Here is a 22,235-nt window from a genome sequence, read left to right as displayed (position 1 = left end):
TTGACACACCCACTGGAGCTTCAAGCAGGATGGTAGCTGGATGCTTTGCAGACAGCTGAGTCACCTGTACCCTTTTTGGGCAGAAGTATTGGTGGGAAAAATTCCACTTTGAGTCTTTTTGCTGAGGGTCTGTCCCTCCTGCTCATGGCCATGGGAAGAAGCATCACCCATAACAGAGATAAAGCCAGGAAACTTAAGAGTGGCAGGCTGAAAAATCATAAGGAAATAACTCGCTAAACCTTTGCTTTCATTTCTAAAGACGGGTGAGTACAAGTGTAATACAGCTTTACCTGTCCCTCCTGCTCCCAGCAAATATCAGTGGCTTATGTGGAGGAAGGTTTAAGAAGTTGTGAGATTTTGTTTGTTTGCTTTGAACAGAGGCTGCAAATCAAATAATATCAATAGGTGATGGCAGCCAGAAAACCCTGAAAGAAATATAGTCCACAAGCCTGAGGTGCATGTTTGCTTTGGGCAAAGCCACACAATATATCTAAAGGGCATTCTAAAGCCCTGGGAAATAGCTGGCAAATTGTAAAATAACTTTTGTGTGGAGGGTGACTGAAAAGCCAGTGAGTGATGCAGGCAATGCTAACCAACAGCAGCATTTGGTGATGGGCTGTGATTGCTCTGTGACCAGAAATTATGAGTCCCCACATGCAGATTTCCCTCTTGCCATCATCTCCCATACTGTGGGAACTCAATCTGGAGTTTGCCCCAAAAAATTCATGTAAGCATATGTATGTACACGTACATCTATTTTAAAAATATATATTCCAAATTACGTATGAGTATTTTTAACATTTGTATGACATACAGTACATTTTTGAAGTCCCTCCCTCTGTGGCAGATTTTCAAAATTCTGCTTTTTGTTTCTTACAGTCCACAGTGGAACAGAACCTTTTCTGTCGTGTTTGATTTTCCCTTCATGGGAAAATGATGAAATATTTTCATTTGGAAAAATAATTCTGAAATACTGAGGTTAATAATCCATAACTCCAAATTAATTGCAGACAAAGGATGTGTTCCCTTTCTTCTATTTCTGTTTTAGAAACAGAAGGAAACTTTTTAATCACCAGCCACTTCCATGCTCAGGGACTGGATTTCAGTGACGGAAAGGCAGATGTTGAGAAAGGGAAATTCTTTCCGAGCTCTTAATGGATGTGTTCAAAATTACAGTAGAATCCAACCCATCTGGCAACATTTAAAATTCCTTTTGGTGGTTGCACATTCCAGGTGAACAAACATCTATTAGTAAATATTTGTAGCTAAGGAACACCTGACAGTGTGTTCTGCCCTTATTCCACCAATACTTTAAAGATTTTTCTTCAATTATTCTGCCTGCTGATGACAAAAATTTTCATTCTTAATGATATCTAGAGGCAGAAATTTGTTGTGAATGTGACAGTGATCACTATATTAAAATGCTTGAACCATGAGTGCTCCTCTGGAAGGTAAAACATAATAACTGTATTAAAAAACCTTGATAGATAATAAATAAAGCTATTTTCAGAGATTTCAGAAGCAGAGGAACCTCCTACTGAACTGAAATGATAAGGAAGCCCATTGTACAAACACCACACACTCATAATGGACAGGTCTTGAACAAGTCACAAATCATTCATAAGGCAAAATTGATAGAGATAAATGAGCCATTGTTCAAAATAAAGGTAATTATAGAAATTTTGACCCAGGAAGAGGCAAGAGGCTGAGCACCTGCTGAAAAGAATGTGACATTTAATACATGTAATTTGTACTGAATAACAGGCAGATCTGAGGAAAAAATCCCTCCTACAATCTGAAGGTGTTGCTTTATAATGCATCTGAATTTCATTTGTCTGGGAACAAGGTCACTTGTCATCCTCGTCTTCTATGGAGTAAAGCAATAAACTATTGACAAACCAAGGGCCAACACTCAGCTGCAGAGCAAACAATTATTTATTCACGCTCCTATCTCTTATCTTGCCTTGCATTTCTATTTGTAACTTGTGCTTTAGAAAGGAGGAATTGATTATGTGAGATTTTCTTCTAGTTTGTGTATCCCCTGAATAATTTGCAGAATAATGAGCTGCATACAGCTCACACAGGAGGATGGAGGGACAGGCAGAGAAGCATTCTGTGTGGGGCCAGAGGAGGTGCCAAGAGGGGCTGATCACATAGGTGAAAACACTCTCCTTGTGTAGAGTGTGAGCAAAGTCTGAGGATCTTCCTGGCAGGTTACAGTGAACTCTGGAGAAATGTCACAGCAGAAGGGGTGGACTGCACTTTCTTCAGTGTTCTATAAATAGAGTAGATGAAGGAACTTTTTATTTTCAGGGACAATGAATGTGTGGCCAACTGAAGTAAATGAGCCAAGGAGTGTCCAGCTAAATTGTTTTCCTTTAAAATGTTTCAGTCTCCAAGAATCACTGCTTGGCATCTCTCATCAATGTGCAAATTGCTCATGGATAATGTGGTGGACACAGAAAGGACAGGAAACATTACATGGATAAAAAGCAATAGGCAATTGTTCAGGTCTGGTGAAGTCAATGCACCTGCTTTGCAAAATGCAGCCTCATGTATTAAATGTGCCAGTGAGAAAACAGCAAAGCCAGATTGTGTCAATAGCTCTATTATATTTGGTGGATTCTCCTCCTCACTCATTCTGGTTCAGCCCTAGAGCCAGGAAGGCTGAGAATCTGAATATAGAAATCACTTGTTATTGCTGTGTCACAACAGAATTCAAAACCTCATCAATTTCCTCAAGTTATCTCTAAGTTAATCATGATGCCTTTAAGGGCTTCTTAATAAAAATCAATGAAAAGAAAATGATAATTATTTTTATTGATTGGCCTATTTTGCTCTCATCCCTCAGAATGAAAAAGTGAAATCAAAGGAAAAGGGTCTTTCTTACCTCCTAATCTCAGCTGAGCATGCAGTCACAAATGTAGCTTTCCTAAATAGAAGCAACAAAAACAAACTCACAGGTTTTGATTTTAGAAGCCACTGGGCTCTATTCAGATGGAAATTTGATTTCCATGGAGAGCTGGAGGTGTTTCTACACCTCAGCCAGGACACTGGCTAATTACCATTTGTGAGCCACACATTTTTCCAGACTGCCCCCATGGAAAATGCTGAATTTTGGCCACATTTTCCTGCACTTCTTCAATGCAGTGCTGGATGTGGGTGATATTATGCTGGGGAAAGTGTCACCACTCCCTTGCTGTCAGTGCTTCCAGGCTGCAGCAGAGCTGCTGAGCAGATAAGGGGACTCTGAGTGCAGGCAGCCAAATTCCAGGTCTGCACGTGTGTCCTGGGTGTGATTTAGCTCCTATTGGATGCAGGGTGACCAGGCAATTTTTCCTACCATTGTTTTGCTATTATTCATTGCTGTTATTCATCCCATTCACTGGCACAAGGGTGGCTTCAGCTCCTCACGTGTTTCTAATGGGCTTTTCTGTCAGGGCTCTGACATTTAGGATGAATGTCCAGGTTCCCTCTTGCCTTTGGAGTAAGGCTTTATTTGTTACAGTGCTGCAGTAATGCACACAGACATGCTCCACTTCCCACAGCTGCACTAGCCTGGAAGAATTTTTCTACCAAAATCTAGGTTTTCTTTGACCCTGTCCTTCATCCCCTTGTGGGCTGTCTGCTGTGTGGAACTTGGAGAGAGTTGATATGAAACAGTCTCGAGCACATAGCAGCTCCTGCTGTGGATGCAAAAGGTTCTTCTCATGCATTATAGCACTCTGGATGGATTTAAAAAATATTGAAATAAAAGGTCATGAGCTAGAAATAGGAAGCAGCCTGCCTGGCCACTGTGATAAGATAAAGCTGTGTACTCCCAACCGTGGAATTGCAACATTAAGCCTAATAGATTTCTAAAATCCAAATTTATCAGCAATCCTCACTATTTGTTTCTTCAACTTTCAAAGGCACAGATTCTGTACATATAGTCATGGTATCTTCAAACCTAAAAGAAATCAGTGCCTTCCTCCCACAGAAACAGGATTGTATCAGTTCCAGCCAGCATTTTCCCTGAGCCACGATGGAATTCCAGGGAATCTCACACACCTGGTTCTGTGTCTGGCACCTGAGAGAGGTCTGGTAATACCTATTCACACCATGCAACAGCAAGGCTTTCAGTTCCTATGTACCAAACACCCAGATAAATGTATTTCCTTTTTGTATTGAGCTGAATTTAGTTCTCAGTTCCCAGTTCTATCAGGCACTGATTTTCTTTTTCTGTTTAGGGTCATCTCTGCTTTGGTTGCTCCACAGATCTCTGCTTATTTACCAGGAGTAGTAGGACCATCAATAAAATTAGCAAGGTTTCAGGAACCTATAAGGCCTTCATCTATAAGCTGCTTTTTGATGTAAAAGAAAGTTCAGCTCAGCTGGTATCAGCTGAGTCTTCACCACATTTACAGCTGCTACCTGTGCAACCTTGTAGGGTGTGATTACCATAGCAAGACAAACCATCTCCATAATTATATATAAAGCCCAACACCTTTCAGTGGCCATCCAGCCAGAGCTGCAGGTACAGATCTGCAGGGGACAGGGGATTAGGGAGGCACAGGAACAAACAGGGGACAATTGTTGTCCCATATGGGGCACATTATTGGCAGCTGTGCTTTGATCAGGATCAGCTGTGCAGAAGGCAAACCTACTGATTTCTTCTCATTTACACTGAATTAACTTTGATCACAGTGCAGGTCTGTGTGTTTTAAAGCTTCTGCTGGCTTAAAAATGTGCTGGGGAGGTCTGTGTCCTCAGAAGAGAGGAAATGAGCAGAAATGAGCCTTGTCCCTCAGTGGCTGATGGGGCTGTGGGAGGGTTTCCCATGCAAGGGTGGGTTGGAATGGGATGGGGATTTCTTCCATCATGGTCTGCATGGTGTTTCTTACAGGAGGTATAGCACTGGCACTATCTGTTCTTCAGAAAGAAAAGAAAATCAGATTGCCAGATGGAGTATTCTCAATGGGAACCACTCTGCTCCTCAGGCACTGACAATGCAGTATGGTTTCTTCTCACCAGATGAGATGATTCCTAGCAATTTTTTATTTCTGTGGAGCCATTTCCATGCTGAGCTTTTCATTCTACTCTTCTACTTCCTTCTTGCCTGATAACAGCCAGAGCAAGCTTTTAGATTATAAAATAAAGTTATACCTTTTAGTGAAATACATGCTTTAAAAAATAGCATTACTGAACTGAAGGAGGAAGCAACCAGGTCTCAGTTCTTTTGCTAGGGAATAATTCAGCTGAAAATGTTATCAATGCATCTCCATCCCTAGGTAAACAAGGTGATGACAGGGAAACAGGAAGCATTTCATGTTTTCTTCCATCTTTCCGTCATCAAAACAAGATTCAGTTTTGCATTCTTAGTTGGTAATTGGCTAATAACTGTAATTTTCATCCTGAGAAGAGAGGCCAGTAACCAGTGCTCAGAAAAACCCTACAATATGACAATTGATCAATCCTTCATTAGACTTGATGCATTCAGGTTACCACAGTCATTTCTTGTGCAATTTGAGCTAAAAATAAAAACAATCAGCAAAAATCTAGTCAACCAATTTCAGATTGGAAAGCCATAACACAAATTAATGCACAAAAAACCAGCAGGCAATCAATTTATCATTTGCTACTTTATTCTTTAGCAATTTGCAGTCATTGCTGAGTTGCTTTTGAAACTTGTAAAATTTGATTATGTGAAACCTGGTGAGTGTCAGGCTTTGGTCATTTCTGTGTTGTGTTTTATGAGTTGTTTTATGACAAGAGGATGTAACCTCAAGCTGCGCCAGGGGAGGTTCAGGTTGGAAATCAGAAAAATTTATTCACTGGAAAGGTTGTTAAGCATTGGAATGGACTACCCAGGGAAGTGGGGGAGTCAGCATCCCTGGAGGTGCTCAGGAATTGACTGGATGTGGCACACAGTGCTCTGGTCTAGTTGAAAAGGTGGTGATTGGCCAGAGGTTGGACTCGATCCCCTTAAAGCTTTTTCCAGCCTGTGATTCTGTGGTTCTATTCTAGGAGCAGGTTGGAGAGCAGAGGGTTTGTATAGGACCTGTCTGGCATCTGCTGATCTCCTGCACAAGCACACGTGGCTAAGTCTCAGCCTGGAAGTCCTGGCAGCAATATTTCTGTACTTTTCTACAATTAACCCGGTTCAGAGAAGGTTTAGTAACCCCTAAATCATCAGATGCCACTTTGAAAGCTGCAGTGTGGACCTGCAGCTGCCAGCAGTGCAGGAGCCAGCTGTGGCTCCACGTTCAGGAGTGGCTGTTGCCTCTCCCACCCCACTCAGCGTGGTGGGGTAGCACAGAGCTGTGATGATGCTTTTGACCCTGGGGTTTGGATAACTCAGTTTGGATAAGTGAACAAGGAAGGGTTTGCCTGTGACAGACCGAGGAGTGGTGGTGCAGCTCTTACACTTTTCCCATTACCCACAGGTGGCTTCACCTTGTCTTTCACTGTCCCCCACAATGCTCATCTTTGGCATTCAGAAATGAGCACCCCACCTGAGCCCTGATGAGGAACTGAGTTGTGTAAATGGTTTTTGCAAGCAGCACGGATGCTCTGAGAGGCGCTGGGTGTGTTTGGAGCACAGGCAGCAGAACAAGTCCAGCAGAAGGCAAAAAGCCAGGTGAGAGGGGCAGGGGGACCTGGGGACATTTTCTGCTGGGTTTGAGCTTCATGGGCAGGTTTGGAGTTGGCTGATTTTCCCTGGCTTCATGACTGCCACATGCTGGGGCAATGCCCTGAGCATTTGGCTGTTTCATGGCAGATCCCGTCCCACTGAAACCAACCTCTTTCCTGTAATTTTGTTAACTATTCAATATAAATAAGAACACTCTAACTTTGCCAGTTTCCGATGCCGTTTCCCTTCTTTGAATTTTTATTTTCTTTGAATTTTTCTTTTTGCTGATGCATATTCAATTCTGTTTATAAAATGCATATTTTATTGAAGAAAACCTACAGGTCTAATATCAAAATGCCCTGCTGCCTCCTTGCAGGACTCTCACTCTCACCCCAGGCCACTTCAGCAAGCTTTTGCCACAGACTGCAGCTCACTGTGATGATCTCTCAGCTCTCCCTCCATGACCCTTGTGGGTCCCTTCCAATTCAGGCTACTCTAGGATTCTATTTTTAACCCACAAAGGCTTTAAAATGTGGTGTGGAAGGAAATCCAGGGTCCAAATTTACTGTGAAGATCTCTGGTAGATATCCCTTAGCCTCTCGTTCCTCCTCTGCCATGCCACAGTAACACTGTGGGCTGAAGTCAAGTTCCATTTCATCCTTTCTATTATATGCTGAAATAAATGTCTGGTGCAAAGCAAGACACTCAAATCTAGGTTATTCCCTTACAGAACATGTAGATTCAGCAGCATGGCTTGATATTAATAACATCTGAATGGCTAAATCCCTGCAAAGTGGGGTAAATTTTGCTCCTAGGGATCCAGCAAACACACTCAAACCACTGAATTATCTTAATTCTAAAATAGCCCTCCAGCAGCTCCACAGGGCCAGGATACACTCGTGGATTATTTTGCTGTATCTGGAATTTTGAGGCTATTCCAGAGACATGAAGGCACAATGAAAAGCAGAGTTGGACAAACATGTGAAGGCCTGAGGTATAAAAGGATTAACAGATGCTAATGTTCTACATTTTTCTGCTGCAATAATATAAGCACAGACAGCTCCCAGAGCAAAGCAAAAAGATTGCATGTAGGAGGGACAGAAAGACATGGCTATCGTGGCGTGCTGCTGTAAATTTTGAAAAAATGCAACTGGTGAACAGATGTTGCCAGCATACAGAAGATTTAGTGTGCAGATGATTTGCAATTCACTGGTCTGTTGAGGAAAAATTACTTTTTTAAATCTAAAATAAAATCTTTCAATTTTCCCAGAGAAATAAAATCTTTAAAATAACAAAGAATGTTTGATAATATTGAAATTCAAAAAAACCTCCTCTTCAGCCTAAAATTAAACATCCTGGAAGCAGGAGGCATTTTGTTTGCAAAGACATTGAAAGGAAAAAAAATTAAACTTTCATAAAAATATAGCTCTTTTTCTCTAGGCTAAATAGCTTGTCTGATTCCAAATGAAATTGTGGTTCTTACTGACGTGGGGAAAAGTGTTCACTGGTGCCATTTGAACCCCCTGTTAACCCAAAACACTCTCCCAAGAGTGCTCAAAGTGTTGGGTTTGCTCCAAGGAGCATCATCCCTGTGTTTTTGCTTTCCTTATCTCCATTTCCTTCGTTCACATCAACTGCTTTGTAGGATGAGATTTTTTTTTTTTTTTTAATTTTTTTAGCTAATTCTGGCTGTGGGACAGCCAGGTCCAAAATGCAAATCACCTCAAACGAGGATGCCTAATTCTAATTTATCTCCCATACAGCACAAGCAACTAAATGAATACCTCCCCTGGATAACTCCTGCAAGAATTTTACATATCTCTTCAACAGCATGACAGTCTTCATCCATCCTGAGAGACAGCTGTCCTTGCTACCATTTTGGACCTTTTGGGTTGCAGTTCTTCATGGTCCCAATGAAAATTTGTTGGTGTTGGCAGCCAGCCTGCCAGTCTGCCACTGGGGTCTCACTGCCAGGGGTAGGGCAGGGCAGCTCTGCTCCAGTGGCCACAAGAACCAGTGAATTTCTGTGCTTCTCTCAAGCTCACTTCTTGGTATTTGTTGCTTATTCATCATGAGTCCTGAATGCACAGAGCACATCAAAGTGGAATTTTTCTCTTTAATCAGGGACCAAAAACATTATCACTCTGATCATAGGATTGCAGTCTCCATATTTTCTTCTCAGACCTATTCTTGGAATCTGTCCCATCATTTAAAATCCTCTTCTAAGGCAGGACAAATTACCTTTCCTCTTTCAAGGCAAACCTTTTCTTACGAGATAGACTTTGTGGGTACATGCCAAGAATGACATAGATTTTTATACAGATTAAATCTTATTTGCAATAATCATTTGCAGTATTTTCACATCACCAAAGTCCTTTCCATGATTTCTTAAAACAGCAGGTTATTTTGGCTGGTATTACATGAGAAATGACAGCCCAGCTCTTTGCAAAAGCCTCTGCAAATAGTCATTAAGCTAAATCTCCTTTCCCTGAGAGTGGGATGTAAAGAACTGACATGTCATCGTATGTGTGTGCACATGAAATATGCAGAAGATACTTTCACCCTTTTAAAAAGCTATAACTATATTATATAGTTATTATATATTTATAGTAACTAAAATAAGAGTTGATATTTTTCTGCCAGATCAAGCAGAAGTTGGACCTGTTAACAAACAATGTCAAGATTAAAAAGAATAAACAGACCAATTAATCACTTCTTCTGGCCCAAGTAAAATTAACACCACAGCTGAGTTTGCACCTCTTTCCCTGAGGGGGGGAAATCCCTGTCCACAAGGCAAAACCTTGCTAGAAGGAGAAGGAGAGGGATGCTCTGGGGACAGAATTCCTGTCCCTGCTGTCCTGAGCTCCAGGCCAGCAGCAAGGAACCACAGGACACCCGGGCACTGCAATGGAAGGTCAAAGCAAACAAGGCAGGAAAGGGCTGGGAAAGGTCATTTAATGTCCCTGCATCCAGCACCACCCCCCTGGGATTGTCACACACCGGAGAACCCCTGTGAATTTTAGGGATGTTTAATTGCTGGGTGTGTGCTCTTAGCAGAGAGCCTTGCTTTGGGTTATTTTGGGTTGTTTTGGTGAAACATTTATCTCCCTGAACAGCACCCAGGAACTCAAAAACACGTTGCAAATCCATTTACTCAGTGCTGCCTTGGGGGAATATCTGCAGGTCCCTCTGAGGAGAGGACTCCAAGGAGTCCCCTGCTGCTCTGCAAGGGGGGCTTCTTCACACCCTTGTCTGTTCAGGGCTTGGCATGAATTTTCTGTGCTTGTTTTACTCTCTCCTTGCTAACAACTTGCCCCTGAGTATTTGGATTCAGTAGCAAGCAAATAGAGTGAGATACTACATGTAAATTCCAGCATGCTTTTTGGCTGATAAAAGTGAAAATATAAGCTCTTGGGGAGATTATTGCATATAAATAGGCTAAGGCAATGGCATGGAGAACCTAGCCAAGCAGCAGCTTCACCATTAAGATTTTATCCAAATGATCCCATGTTATGAAGGAAGAAAAAAAAGCAGCAGAAGGCTGAGTAGCAAGATCCAACTACCTAAAAATCTGATTTCTGCTCATGCACAGGTTTTGGATGTTGAGGTTTTTAGTATGTCTGTGAGATGCCCAGGCTGTGGTGGTGCATCAGAACAGTTAATCTCTTGCTGGGGTGACTGTGTACATTTTGCTAGAGCAAACAAATATAAGTGGCAAGGGAAAGGATGTTGTTCCTTGACGCAGTTGTTCTCCTGACACTTCACACTGTGAAATACACTCCAATTTCCCAACAGAAAGAGACTGAAATTATGAAGAATAAGATTGACTGGAATGGATGACAGTGTTTAAAAAATGTTAGCTAGTATTGATGTTTTGGAGGAAAGAAATGACTCCAGGAATGCTGGCCCGAGGAGGTGATGGATAGGGCTGCCACGGGGGCCCGTGTCATGCTGGATAAGTCACTCCAGCCATGTCAGAGGTGATCATTACTCCTGTGCTCCTTGTTTTCTGCTGCCTGACTGACGACCCTGATATGCAGAAATACGAGGCACTCAAAGCTCAGCTGCCTCTGAAATCTTGGTGTTGGAGCAGGCTGTGAGATTTCTGATGAAAATATATATATATATATATTTTTTTTTTTTTTCTATTGGAAAATGTTGACTCGCCACAGCTGAGATTTTCACAGAGTGTGTTTCTCCATTGAAGTTCTTGTTGTGTGATTTTTAGTAAAGAATTGCTGGAGGGCAAAAGGGAAAGGGAGAAAGCTCTGCACTTTGGCGTAATCAAAGCACATGAGAAAACACAAAATGGGGGCTTTGGGCTCTTCTCTGGGTCTCCCTGAGCAAAAACTTCTCAAATTAATGTCACTATCTACTGGGCTGATAGCTACTAGGGGGTTGTGGATGTGGGGACAGGGGAGGAGAAAAGCATCTTTCTCGTTCTCCCTCTCTTCCTATGTGTTTTTACTAAACATTTCAACTGAATTTGTTTCATTTCACTGTGAAAGAGTGGCAAAAAGTCTCTGTCTTATCATGAAAGGGAAGAGCATCACTGTGCCCAGCTCTGGGTTCAGGACGTCAGCAGATGGGACACACTCAGCCCCATTTCCCTGTCTCTACAGGGAATTAACAATTTACAAATCAATAAAAACAATTAACTTCTTGTCCTGGAGATGTTGGTGAAGGCAGGATATGCCACACCTCACACTTGCCTCTTACTAGACCAGCAATGCTGTAAGAAAAGAGAGTTGGCTCACATGGTGCAGTTGGCTCTTAATAATCCACACCAGCTTTTCCCATATTTCCCTGTTTTCTGAGGCAGGGTTGAAGGTTGCTAAGACATGCATCTGTGGGCTTTGCTTGCCCCCTTCTAGCTCCAGGTGAAGGGAGTTTTGTGGACAATGATCTCCCAGAAAAGGTGTCTCACCACTTAAATCATGGCCAACCCTATTCCAGCCCTGCTCAGGCTGCTCTCCCTTTTTCTCCACCATCTGTGGCCATGAGGAATGGCCAGCTGGTGCCTCTCTGCTTCACATGGAAGAAGCATAATCACACCCACTGCCAGTGCTCCTTTCTCTGAGGTAAGCCTATTTCCTTTTTACTTTCCTTTCAGGTTCCTTGTTACCCTTGTAGCTCGCTTTCTGAACTGCCTTCAATTTGTCCAGCTTTATTTTCAGTAGGAGGATCAAAATTAGTCACAGTAATCCAGCTGTGGCCTCTCAAATCCATGTGCACAGGTCTAATGAGTTGCTGTGTTTTATGAGCACTGTGCTCAGTAACAAATTCCATTCTTAATTTTTCCTAATAGCTCTGCAAGTTGCAAATCATTAGGAACCTGCATGGAAGGCAGTCTGGCTGGTTTGCAGCATCTCAAGCCATCCTTTTTTCACTTTTTCTTGTTAAGCACTGAATTTTTGCCTCTGTTTTTGCCCTTTGGATGTCAGAAGTTCTGTGTTCATTTTTGAAGGCAACTTTTGTTTCTAATGATTTGGTTTCTACTCGTGGTGGTACATCCATTTTTAGCTCTTTTTTTCTGAGCCTTGTGTTGTTATTAAGGTCTTGAAATGAACTGCTAAATATCTGATTGTAATTGAAATGTCTCTGAGAAAAACGAAGCAAAAAAAGATTTTGAATGCATTTATGTTCCCTTTATATTACCTGCTCTTTTCCCCTGTTAATGGATCTGCACTACTTTCCTTTGCCTTTAACACTGATATTATTTTGCCTTCACCCTACAAAGGCTATGAAAGTAAATTAACGACTGCAAATTAGGTACCCAGTTAGTACAATAAAGAAGAAAAAAGCCTGTCTAGAAATAAAGGGTATTTCCAAGATGGGTTTTGCTACTTTGAGTAACTCATTCATTAAAGCCATGTGCTCACAATAAGAGTGCCCTGTCAGCTTCTTCAGGGCACTGAGTGCTTCCTTGCCTTAGGAGGAACTGGGTCTTCCCCTCTTGCCTGGGATTGTACCTTCATCTCTTATTGTTCCATGCTTCTCCCCTGGAAAAGGAGAGAATAATAAATATATTCTCAGTGAACACATGGATTTGTAGCCATTTCCACTGCTGTGGTGGGTGTCTGATTGTGCCAGGCAGTGCTGCTCTCTCCAGTGCTGGCACCCTGCTTGCCCCATGTCTCATGTGAGCATCTGTTTTGTGATTTGCATCTACACTGCTCTACCCAGAGGGAACAATTAAAGTGCACTGTGCTGTCTCTGAAGTGACCAATATTTCCTGCAATAAGGCTGGTCTTACCTGGTGATCTGCAGCAAAATTAAGACCTTATTTTCTGCTGAAGAGGTGTGAACAAGCATCAGAGTGAGTCCAGAGCTGACCTTGCTTTCCTCTCAAATTTTTTTTTTTATTCTCTTGTCCAATCTGGCTGTTGGGGATTTTCCTCACAGGCTGTCATCTGACCTTTCTGCCCATGACTGTAAAATTAATTAAACATGCCTCTCTCCATGCACATTCACTAAACAGACTGTCCATTCCAGCATTAGTTAGTAGAGCGTTCCCATCAATATTAACAGGAAATATCTGAATACAGGGCATGGAAATTCTGCACTCTGCCTGCTGTACAGATCAGCTCACTGTACATCCTCTCCATGTCCTGTATGTGTAGCCTCTTGTCTCCTGTGTCCTTTTGACTTAATTTTAGTTTGCCCTCTACTTTCCCCTCCATTATTGTGTTATACATGGGCAGTTGGCCGTGTGACTTAATCATATTGGTCTCCTCCTGCTGTTTTACCTCAATCATCTCCAACCTTTCTCCACTGAACTGACAAAGGTACTTTCTCCTGTGCCACGGAAAACATGAGCTAAGCCAATATGACAGAGCTGGAGTTCTGCATGCATAATTTCAATAACATCCCGTGTAACCAGTCACTGGGCTGAGCTCTTTTTAATGAAATCACCCTTGTTATCAGCCTGTTTTCATTCAGTTCTCACAGAGGGATTGCTCACAGCATGAGTCATGCCAGGCATTTCGGTGTCTCTCTCAGGAAAACAGTAAAGATAATAAAAAGGGGTAAAAGCATAAAAAAGCATTTGGAAATACAACACTTAGGAGCAGTGATGCTGCTGATAATTTTCAGCCATCTTGCAGAACATTAAGAAAAAGAAAACTCAAATGCCAAAAGTGATGTTTTATTCACTGATTTTTTTTTTTTTTTTTTAATTTACTTCTGGGCTTACTTTCATAATTGTGCAAATCTAAAATTCCATTTCTTTTCATTTTGAGAAAAAAACTCGGAACTCTCTTCTCCACAGAATAACAGAAAGCTCAGCACTCATTTAATCATGTGGGGCTGGGGCTGAGCCCCCTGCCATGGCTCCAGTGAGGTCCATCCTTGGGGAGCAGCCCTGCACTGCCCCTCTGGCTGGGCAGGTGCCTCCTGACCTCCCTCCTCTCCTTCCTAAGCAGGGAAGGGATCACACCACATACAAGTGTGCACTAAGATATCTGTTCTTGGGGTTTTTTTGGCATTTTTTTCCCCCGAAAAATACTTTTTTTTCATTTTTTGCAAAGTCAGTTGGTGATATCTACATCATTATGAAGCTTTCCTGGCACTGCATCTGCTGATTGATGGCTGTGAAAATGCAACATATTTCATTTTCTTTTCCTAGACGTGAAGCCAGCTGCTAATGGTTTTCCCAGGGTGAAGCTGGCAGCTGCAGGATCAGGTCTCGGGGCTCTGAAATGTACATTTGCAGGAGAGCCACCTGGGCTTTTGGCTGTTTCATTAGTGGTCATTACTGCTTGTAGAAAAGGATCTAAGCAGAGTGGGTGCTGAGCCTGGCTGTAAATTCCAGGATTTGATTTGGGAAACCACAGCCATTAGTGTTGGATGGAAGCGATCTCAAAATCTTTCTGTCTGCAATTAAGACTTCCATCTCCTATTTCCAAAATCGTATTAAATCCCATGGTTTAACAGTTCACATTTATTTACTTTTATGCATCTGCCTCTTCAAGTCAAATACAGAAACTAGTGCATAAGTAGGACCCTTTTGATGTTAATTGTGAGTTCTTGCTGAGGACTGAAGTGTGAGTGCCAGAGCATCATTAAAATGAAACTGTGGCTCTCTGCAGACACCAGACAGCAATAAGTAATTTTCTCCTTCAGTTCTTGGATAAAATTATTATTTAATTCACTCTAGAAAGAGGTGGTTTATTTCAACACGTCTATATTTTTGTCTGACTTTCTATACACAGCAAGGGACAAGGGACTGTGGTGGTCTACAACAATCCCAGGCTATGGGATTGTTGTTCTGCTGCTTCAAGCTCCTCCTGCTGTCACAAAACCCCTCTTTGACTATGGAAAGAAGGGTGGGATAGGTCCCTCCTGGACATGTACATGGCATGAGGTGGAGGCAGGCAAACTGCAGGGGCTTTGATGGTGCTGGGTGTTGCTCCCTAAGCTGAATTTTAACAAGGCAGGCAGGAGTTGTTATCTTTCCTAGAGAAAGATAGACTCACCTGGATGCCTGGGAGGGGGTGGGAAATAGAACAAAGCAGAGCTGTGAAGAGATTCTCCATCAGTTTTGTAAGCTGCTGTCAGGCAAGGAGTAGGAGGATCTTCATTTGCATTTCGTGGAGTGTTTCACAGGCATTTAAATGGGGAAGAACAAAGCAGGAATGATTGCTTGTGCTGCAGTTTCTGAGAGCAGCAAGAGGATTCCATAATCACACAAAATCACGCAAGCACAAATTTTGCATTGTTGGCCCCTGACAGAACCGACCTTGACATACACTTGAACAATCTTAAACGGGAGAAACAGGTTCTATGGGCAGAAATACTGTAAATCAGAACCTTGCTCCCCAGTAGGAAAGTCCTGTTTGCTTGATTTCTAATCTAAATGATCAAGAAAAAGCACTCATAATTGTTGAGTGGTTGAGAAGTGGGCCCAGAGTGTGCATCCTCCTCTCCTGTGAGGCTCCCTGGGTTGAATTCTCTCTCCTCAATGAGTGCCACAGAGGCTGTAGATAAGGAACCTGTGAATAGCTGAACAGTGAAAGCTATTATCCTAAAGACTGATATTTACTGGATTCCTGCTTTTTGCCTTTCTAGCTGAGTCACAGAATTTCCTTTGTTGCTGCACATTCATTTTCTTCCTTCCTCTAGCAAATACCATTGAATTGAGCAGGCACATGTCTTATACACAGTTACCCAGAATCATCTCCAAAAACCTTTTTAAGTCCTGTTCACATACAAATCAGCCTTGAACACTCCCAGGGCAGAGCAGTACATTAGCAAGCCTGAGAATTAACAATAGAACTGGGTCAGTGGAAAAAGGATATCCTATCTGATCACAAGGTGACTGTTTCCACTGCAATGTGAGAAAGCTGCTTTCAGTGCTGGAAATATAGTAGAGCAACAGTTAAATTAGTGCCACTGTACAGAGCTCATTTGGATCCCTGCCTGCTTGTTCTGATTTGCACAAGCAGTGGGAAAGGCTATTAGGATAATCGGGAGAATGAAGAGCTTGCTTTTAAAGTATAGGTTGAAATTAATTTGCTTAGCCTAGCAAAAGGGAAAACGAGGATGCATTTTGTGTTGCTGATATGAGCATAGCAGGGAGGGGAACTTGGGGTAAGGGAGAATGTGGTGAAAACATCTGCTTTAAGAACATCTGTCAACATATTTGAGATGGAAAATAGAGAATTTCTTTCTTTTGAGAGGTAAAGATTTGAGCAAAATATCTTTTTTTCCAAGATGGATGTGCCCCTTGTCTCTATAGCAAGGGAGTTGAACTGAGCAAGAGCCATGGCATGGTTTTTCCAGGAGGGACTTCTGTCCTGTCACCGAGGGAGCTCTCTGTGGTGGCATTGGCCAAATCCTCTTTTCTCTCTCCCCAGAACATGGGTGTGACCAGAACAAATCCTCTGTGTGCAGGCAAAAAGCCAGAGATCCCCCCAGCCACGCTGACTGGTTACTTGGGTATATTTAATAAATTGAAAATGCCTGCATATGACTGCAGACGCTGAAGCAATGAAGCTGGAAGATTCTTGATCAGGGGATCAGAGAGCTCTGAAAGTTTTAAAAACACATTCTTGCCCTCACCCACTGCAGATTTGATTGAATGCTTACAAACTGTGTTATTGTTTACAATATTTCACTCTTCTGACACAAGAATTTTGAAACCTGTTATCTATTTTGTTATTTTATCATCAATTATTGAATTATTGTTGGGGGGAGGTTTATATATTCACCATCTTATAATAAATATCCTGGAATATAAAAATATCTGATTTTTACACTCTTCCTATGAATAAATTAAGTTGGATTTATGAGGCTTATGGCCTGTTCTTCCTCTGTTCTTTGGAGGGTTTTGTGAATGTGCAATGAGAGCTCTTATTTCTTATTATGGAATTTTATAGTCACCATGTAACTGGGTTAATATAAGAAGTATAAATAAGGATATGCATTTGCCTGTGAGATATTTGAATATGGAGAAGAGCATCTGAAGTTCAGAAAATATGAACTGAAGAACAGACTGTATATCTTACACTGTAAATAGGAAGAGAAACTGTTTCAAGTGCTGAAAAAAAAGAATGGAGTGTGTGGGAATTGTTCCCTAGGAAAGGTAAAAAAGCCATTGGATAATTTTTTTTTTTTTAAGGCATCATGCTCTACTCTCCAACTACATTTTAGCAAACAGACATGGATGCTGCAGTTGATTTCTCTCACCTGCTTGTCTTCTGCACAGGCTTTCAGAAAGTGAAAGAAAAGGCACTGAGAGCAAGAGAAGCTGGAAAGGATTAACAGCCAGGATGCTTTGCTTTCCAGTGGTTCCTCTTCTCTTTGGTCTGCAGGACCTTGGGTGATGTTAGTTCATGCAGCCTGAGACCCAGACAATAACCCCATCCTACTTTGAAAAGGAAAAAAAACAGAGTTGCGCAAAATTCTCCTTTTATTAAAGAACACAGGCTAAATCCTGTGATTCTCCCTCCTGTGCCTGAGCAAAAATGATCCTCCTTCATCCCTGAGCTGTGCTCTTGTCCTTGCCATAGCTGGATGCTGCTGTAAGAGCAGCAGCTCCAGAAGGATGCAGGCCATGTCCCTGCACACAAAGGAAGGGATGGGGATGGGGCCAGCACAGCTGTGCCTGAAGACACAGCAGCTGGAGAGGACTGGGGTGGCCACCAAAACAGAGAACAGCTGGAAAGAACAACAACAAAAAAAAGAGATTCTAAAGGAGGCACAGACAAGTTGGCTTAAGTGAGAGGAGCAGGTGCTGGGTCTGGAGCTCACGGGCTGGGGAGACCCTGGGAAAGAGCAGAAAGGGAGATGGGAAGGAGAAAAGAGTTTGTGCTTCACACAGGTTGGGGGAAAGACCATTCCAGCAGCTCTGCAGCCTCTGGGCTTTAGCAATAAAAGGTCATGGGGAAAGGGTTTGGTACTAGAGACATTTTTGGTTTCCTTTCAAAGCAGAAAGTTGGGGGGAAGCAGCACAAGGCTGAGCTCTGAGCCCTCCTGGGCAGATTTCCTTCTGCCAACAGGACTGGCTGTGGGTGTCTGTAGGGATGGGACAGGCTCATGGACAGGCTGACTGTAAAGCTCAGTGTTTTGGAGCAGGGGTTCACTGCTCTTTCTGCAGTACTGGGAATGAGAACCTTTGTATACTCCTTTAAAAGTTAAAAGACCCATTTTCCTTTAGCCCTAAAAGTGAAAGTGCAACAGGTATTCTGGGCACAATGGGCACTTTATTCAAAAGGTTAAAAATCACACTGCTGTAATAAAGCAAAGTGGTGATTTCCCACTGTGCCTCACTGCTGTTCCCATCTTTGCTGCTCTGGGGTGTCAGAGGGAGAGCCAGGCAATTGTGCTGTGTTCTGCTTTGCTGTGAAATCCAGTCAGATTAATGAATTTGGGGTCCCTTGAGATTTGCGTAATTTATATCCATGACTTGCTGTTTAAAGTGTTTTCAAAGTCAGGAAATAAATTGTGGGGTTTATAAAAATATCATAATTAAAAATTGACTTGTACTAAATATTGTCTCCAGGAGTGTGTAAGAAGTTCAAGTATGATGGATTGTTTTTCTCACTGAAAACTATAAAAAAACCAGCAGAGACTTATGATGATAAAAAGTACTTTTTTTAGGTGGTTACATTATCAATCTTTATATTGAGCCAAATGCTGCTTGCATTTCTTCTGTGCATATTTTATTGACTTCATTGTGACCCACTGGGGAAGGATAGAAATATTTGTATTACAGTGAAGAAATATTGTCACATACAAAATCAAAACGTGTTCTTTAACCAAATATAAAATTTCAGAAGACAGAAGTGTCTTTAATATGACTTAATCACTCCAGATTCTGGCAACCTGCAATAAATTTTCTGCTATAAAAACAGAAGGGGAATTTTCTTGCCTTCCTTTGCATTAGTAATACAAATATCATGATGATGAATGTTATTTTTTCAATAGGTTGATTCAGGAGAAAGAAATGCAAAACTATACAAAGGGGAATCTGTGACATGTAAGGCTGATCTCAATGTTTTTTTAATGAAAATGAGTTTGAGGACAGCTGTTACAATGAAAAAATGAGCCAAACTCTGTTCACTGTATGGCTGTTCTGTTCCTAGTGAAAATCAATGGAGCTGGACAGGACCAACAGCCTTGAATTTCACGTGATATTGCATGTTAAATAACACGAGTTTAAAATCAGACACATTTTTTTTTTGTTTTTATGTGATATCAAACCAAGACTCAATTGTTTGAGCAAGGTACAAAGACATGCAAAAGAACTGCTAAAAATGTAAAGTTCTACCTCGTTGCTATGATTAAGTTTTTTACAGAAAGGGTGATAAAGTTCTGGAATGGCTGCCTGGTGGAGTCCCCATCCCTGGTGTGTCTAACAAAGGCTGGATGTGGCTCTGGGTGCCAGGGTTGAGTTGAGGTGTTTGGGCTGGGTTGGACTCAATGGTCTTGGAGGTCTCTTCCAACCCAGTGATTCTGTGATTGGAGATGAAACAAGAAATGCTTTCCTACCCTTTTCCCAGAACAAGGGTGCTGGGAGAGACAAAATTTCCAAGGAGAAGACTGAGCAGGAGCTGGAGAACAGCAGATGGGTTGAGGCAGGTTCAGGCCAGGAAGGAAGCAGAGTCCCTGGGCAGGGCCAGGAGGCACAACAGCACCAAAACCTTCTGCTAAAGCTCCTCTCACAGCCCTTGGCTTAACAGAGTGACTTGGGCACACAGATGTCTCCTGACCAAGCACTGGAATGGCCTCCTCAGGGAGGTGGTGCAGTCCCCATCCCTGGTGTGTCTAACAAATTCTGGATGTGGCTCTGGGTGCCAGGGTTGAGTTGAGGTGTTGGGGCTGGGTTGGACTCGATGATCTTGAAGGTCTCTTCCAGCCCAGTGATTCTGTGAATTCTGTGTGTATGGGCCACGGTGTGAGACTGCAGGAGCAGGGCAGGGCTGGCTGGAGGCTTGTGGTCTCCCACCCATCCCTTCCCTGGAATGCAGCAAGGAGCTCTATCCTGCTGGATTCACTGCTCAGCAAGCTCTGCCTGGCAGTCATGGAGGCAAATGGGGAGAGAGGTATCCTTCTGGTGATCCTCCATCCTTGGATGGAGGTGAAAGGGATCTGGTGATCCATTTCATCCTTCATGAAATGGGTTTGAAACAAGTTTTGATCTCTATGTCAGATATCTGTGAAAATGAAAAGGAAATTCTACTCAATGGCTGTTTTTTCTCCCATTTTGCTGCCCAGTTCTTGTTTGCTTCACTCCCTTACCTCACTGACAGCCCTTAGAGGAGCCAAATCAGTTTCTTTAAATAACAACACTGAGATTATGAGGCAAATATGGGGAGAGCTGTGTAAAAATTCTTGATGACAAGTACATCATGAAAGTGGTACCTTAAACCAAGAGACTGATTTTGGGCAGTGGCTGTCCTGCAGATGCTGCTCTGCTGTCTGTCACTGCAGCTCACGTTCCTCCACAGCTCCACTTGGGTTTCAAATCAACACTCACACTCTGATAAGTTTGCTGGGCCTTTATTTTCCAGTTCCCTGAATTATGGGCTAGTGGCAAAATCGCACAGATAAAATCTTCCAGATGCCTTATCTTTCAGAAATAAATAACATGCTGGGTTTACTCTTGAACTCTGTCACAAAATGCATCACTAGGGGTCACCAGAAAGAAGGGAAACTTTGTATTTAACCTGGAATGCCTATGAATTTATACAGTGTTTTTCAGCTAATCTTTTCGAGAAGGTAATTTAGTCTTCAAAAAGCAAGACAAATTTATTTTTCTACAGACAACAGGTATTTCCTGCTAATTAAAAAGCCATTATATAAGGCCTGTATTAAAAAAAAAGAGGGGAAAAAAAGAGACTTGCTTGCAATTCCTCACTCCCATAATTGCATGTTGATACTGAATGGACACTGCGATTTCAAATTTTACTCCAAGCTAAAATAAGATGTTTGCCTTTCTGGTTTGGTAACCTGTGTCAGAATATTGGCTAATTTAGCAGTCTGAATTTTAATTTTTCAGCTGGGCTTTAACAAAGCAGCAATGATTTGATTCTGATAAAAAATTACTGCAATTTCTTTAAGTTCAAAATTGTAGAAATACAGACTACAGCTTTTCAGAATTTGTTCCAGCTCTCTGCTTGCAAATCTTAGAAAATTTATCACGTGAGGTGATGAGGACTTCATCCAAGGACAGTCTGCTCAGGTGGAAACATGATTATTTCAGGATATTTTGGGAGAAAAGAGCAAAGATGATGGAGTTCAGTGGGGATTTGAGAAAGAATGGAGAAAATAACAATAAAATGATGCCAAGCCAAATTCTTAGTGCTGAACAAAGGCAAAGATTACATGTGAATATTCAGCCAATGATCGGTTTGGCTTTAACAAACATTAAAACAAGCCAAGGGATCAATCTCTTTTTAAAATACATCTATTTCTGCATTGTCACAGGAGAGGCCAGTGTTTGTAGGGGTGTTTGGGTGTGCTGAGAACAGAGATCTGCCTGTGCACAGTCTGTGCTGCCATCAGTGAACATTTATGCAAGATCTCCCACGCTTTGTCTTGTCCTCCTTCAGTTTGGGTAGAAATGACATTCTTTCCTCCTCCCTCCTCAAATGTATATATTTTACAGCTAATGAAAAAGCTCAGGAACTATAACTGTCCCTTGTATTGATTTTGCTTTTATGTAGTGCCTTTTCCCCAAATGGATGCCAGAAGGCACTCTTAAAATCAAACTATATAGAACAATAATTTCTACCAGAATGGAAAAACATGGCAGAAGCTTAACAGAGCACTTTAGTGCTAGGCAACACTTTAGGAAATGAAGGTGGCTTTAAAGAGCAGGAATAAGCTCGTGGCCTTGGAGAAGTTATTGGAAATGAATAAAGAGCAAGATCAAGAGCAGCCTCTGTAATCCACAGCTGCCCACTCTGGATGCAGGGAATATATTTCCAGTCCCTTGCTCAGAGCCTCTGATATTAGAAAATGGGTGTTCCCAAGAATATCTTATAGGCTGAAATGTTATATAAGTTATGAGGGCTCTTAAGATGTCAGATTTCAGTTCATGTCACAATAAGCCAAGAGCCCCCAGCCCTTCACACAGGAATTGCTCCAATATATCCCTGCCTGCTCTGTGCCACTG

The 22,235-nt window shown here is 42.1% G+C and overlaps 1 protein-coding gene and 1 long non-coding RNA gene across 3 annotated transcripts in view; one reads left to right on the top strand and one right to left on the bottom strand.

Annotated features, from left to right (window-relative positions):
• Positions 1-22,235, bottom strand: part of LOC110480621 (von Willebrand factor D and EGF domain-containing protein) — a 186,957-nt gene that overhangs the window by 150,357 nt on the left and 14,365 nt on the right. The window lies entirely within an intron of this gene.
• The window catches only part of LOC146766873 (uncharacterized), a 32,238-nt gene continuing 21,246 nt past the window's right edge, over positions 11,244-22,235 (top strand). Inside the window, exon 1 of the long non-coding RNA XR_014956684.1 lies at positions 11,244-11,694. This is a non-coding gene — a long non-coding RNA (uncharacterized LOC146766873). The remainder of the gene's footprint in view (positions 11,695-22,235) is intronic.

The sequence above is a fragment of the Lonchura striata genome, chromosome 7, assembly GCF_050655825.1.
Source record: "Lonchura striata isolate lonStrDom1 chromosome 7, ASM5065582v1, whole genome shotgun sequence".
Lineage (NCBI taxonomy): Eukaryota > Metazoa > Chordata > Aves > Passeriformes > Estrildidae > Lonchura > Lonchura striata.
This window is presented reverse-complemented; position numbering and strand designations above follow the sequence as displayed.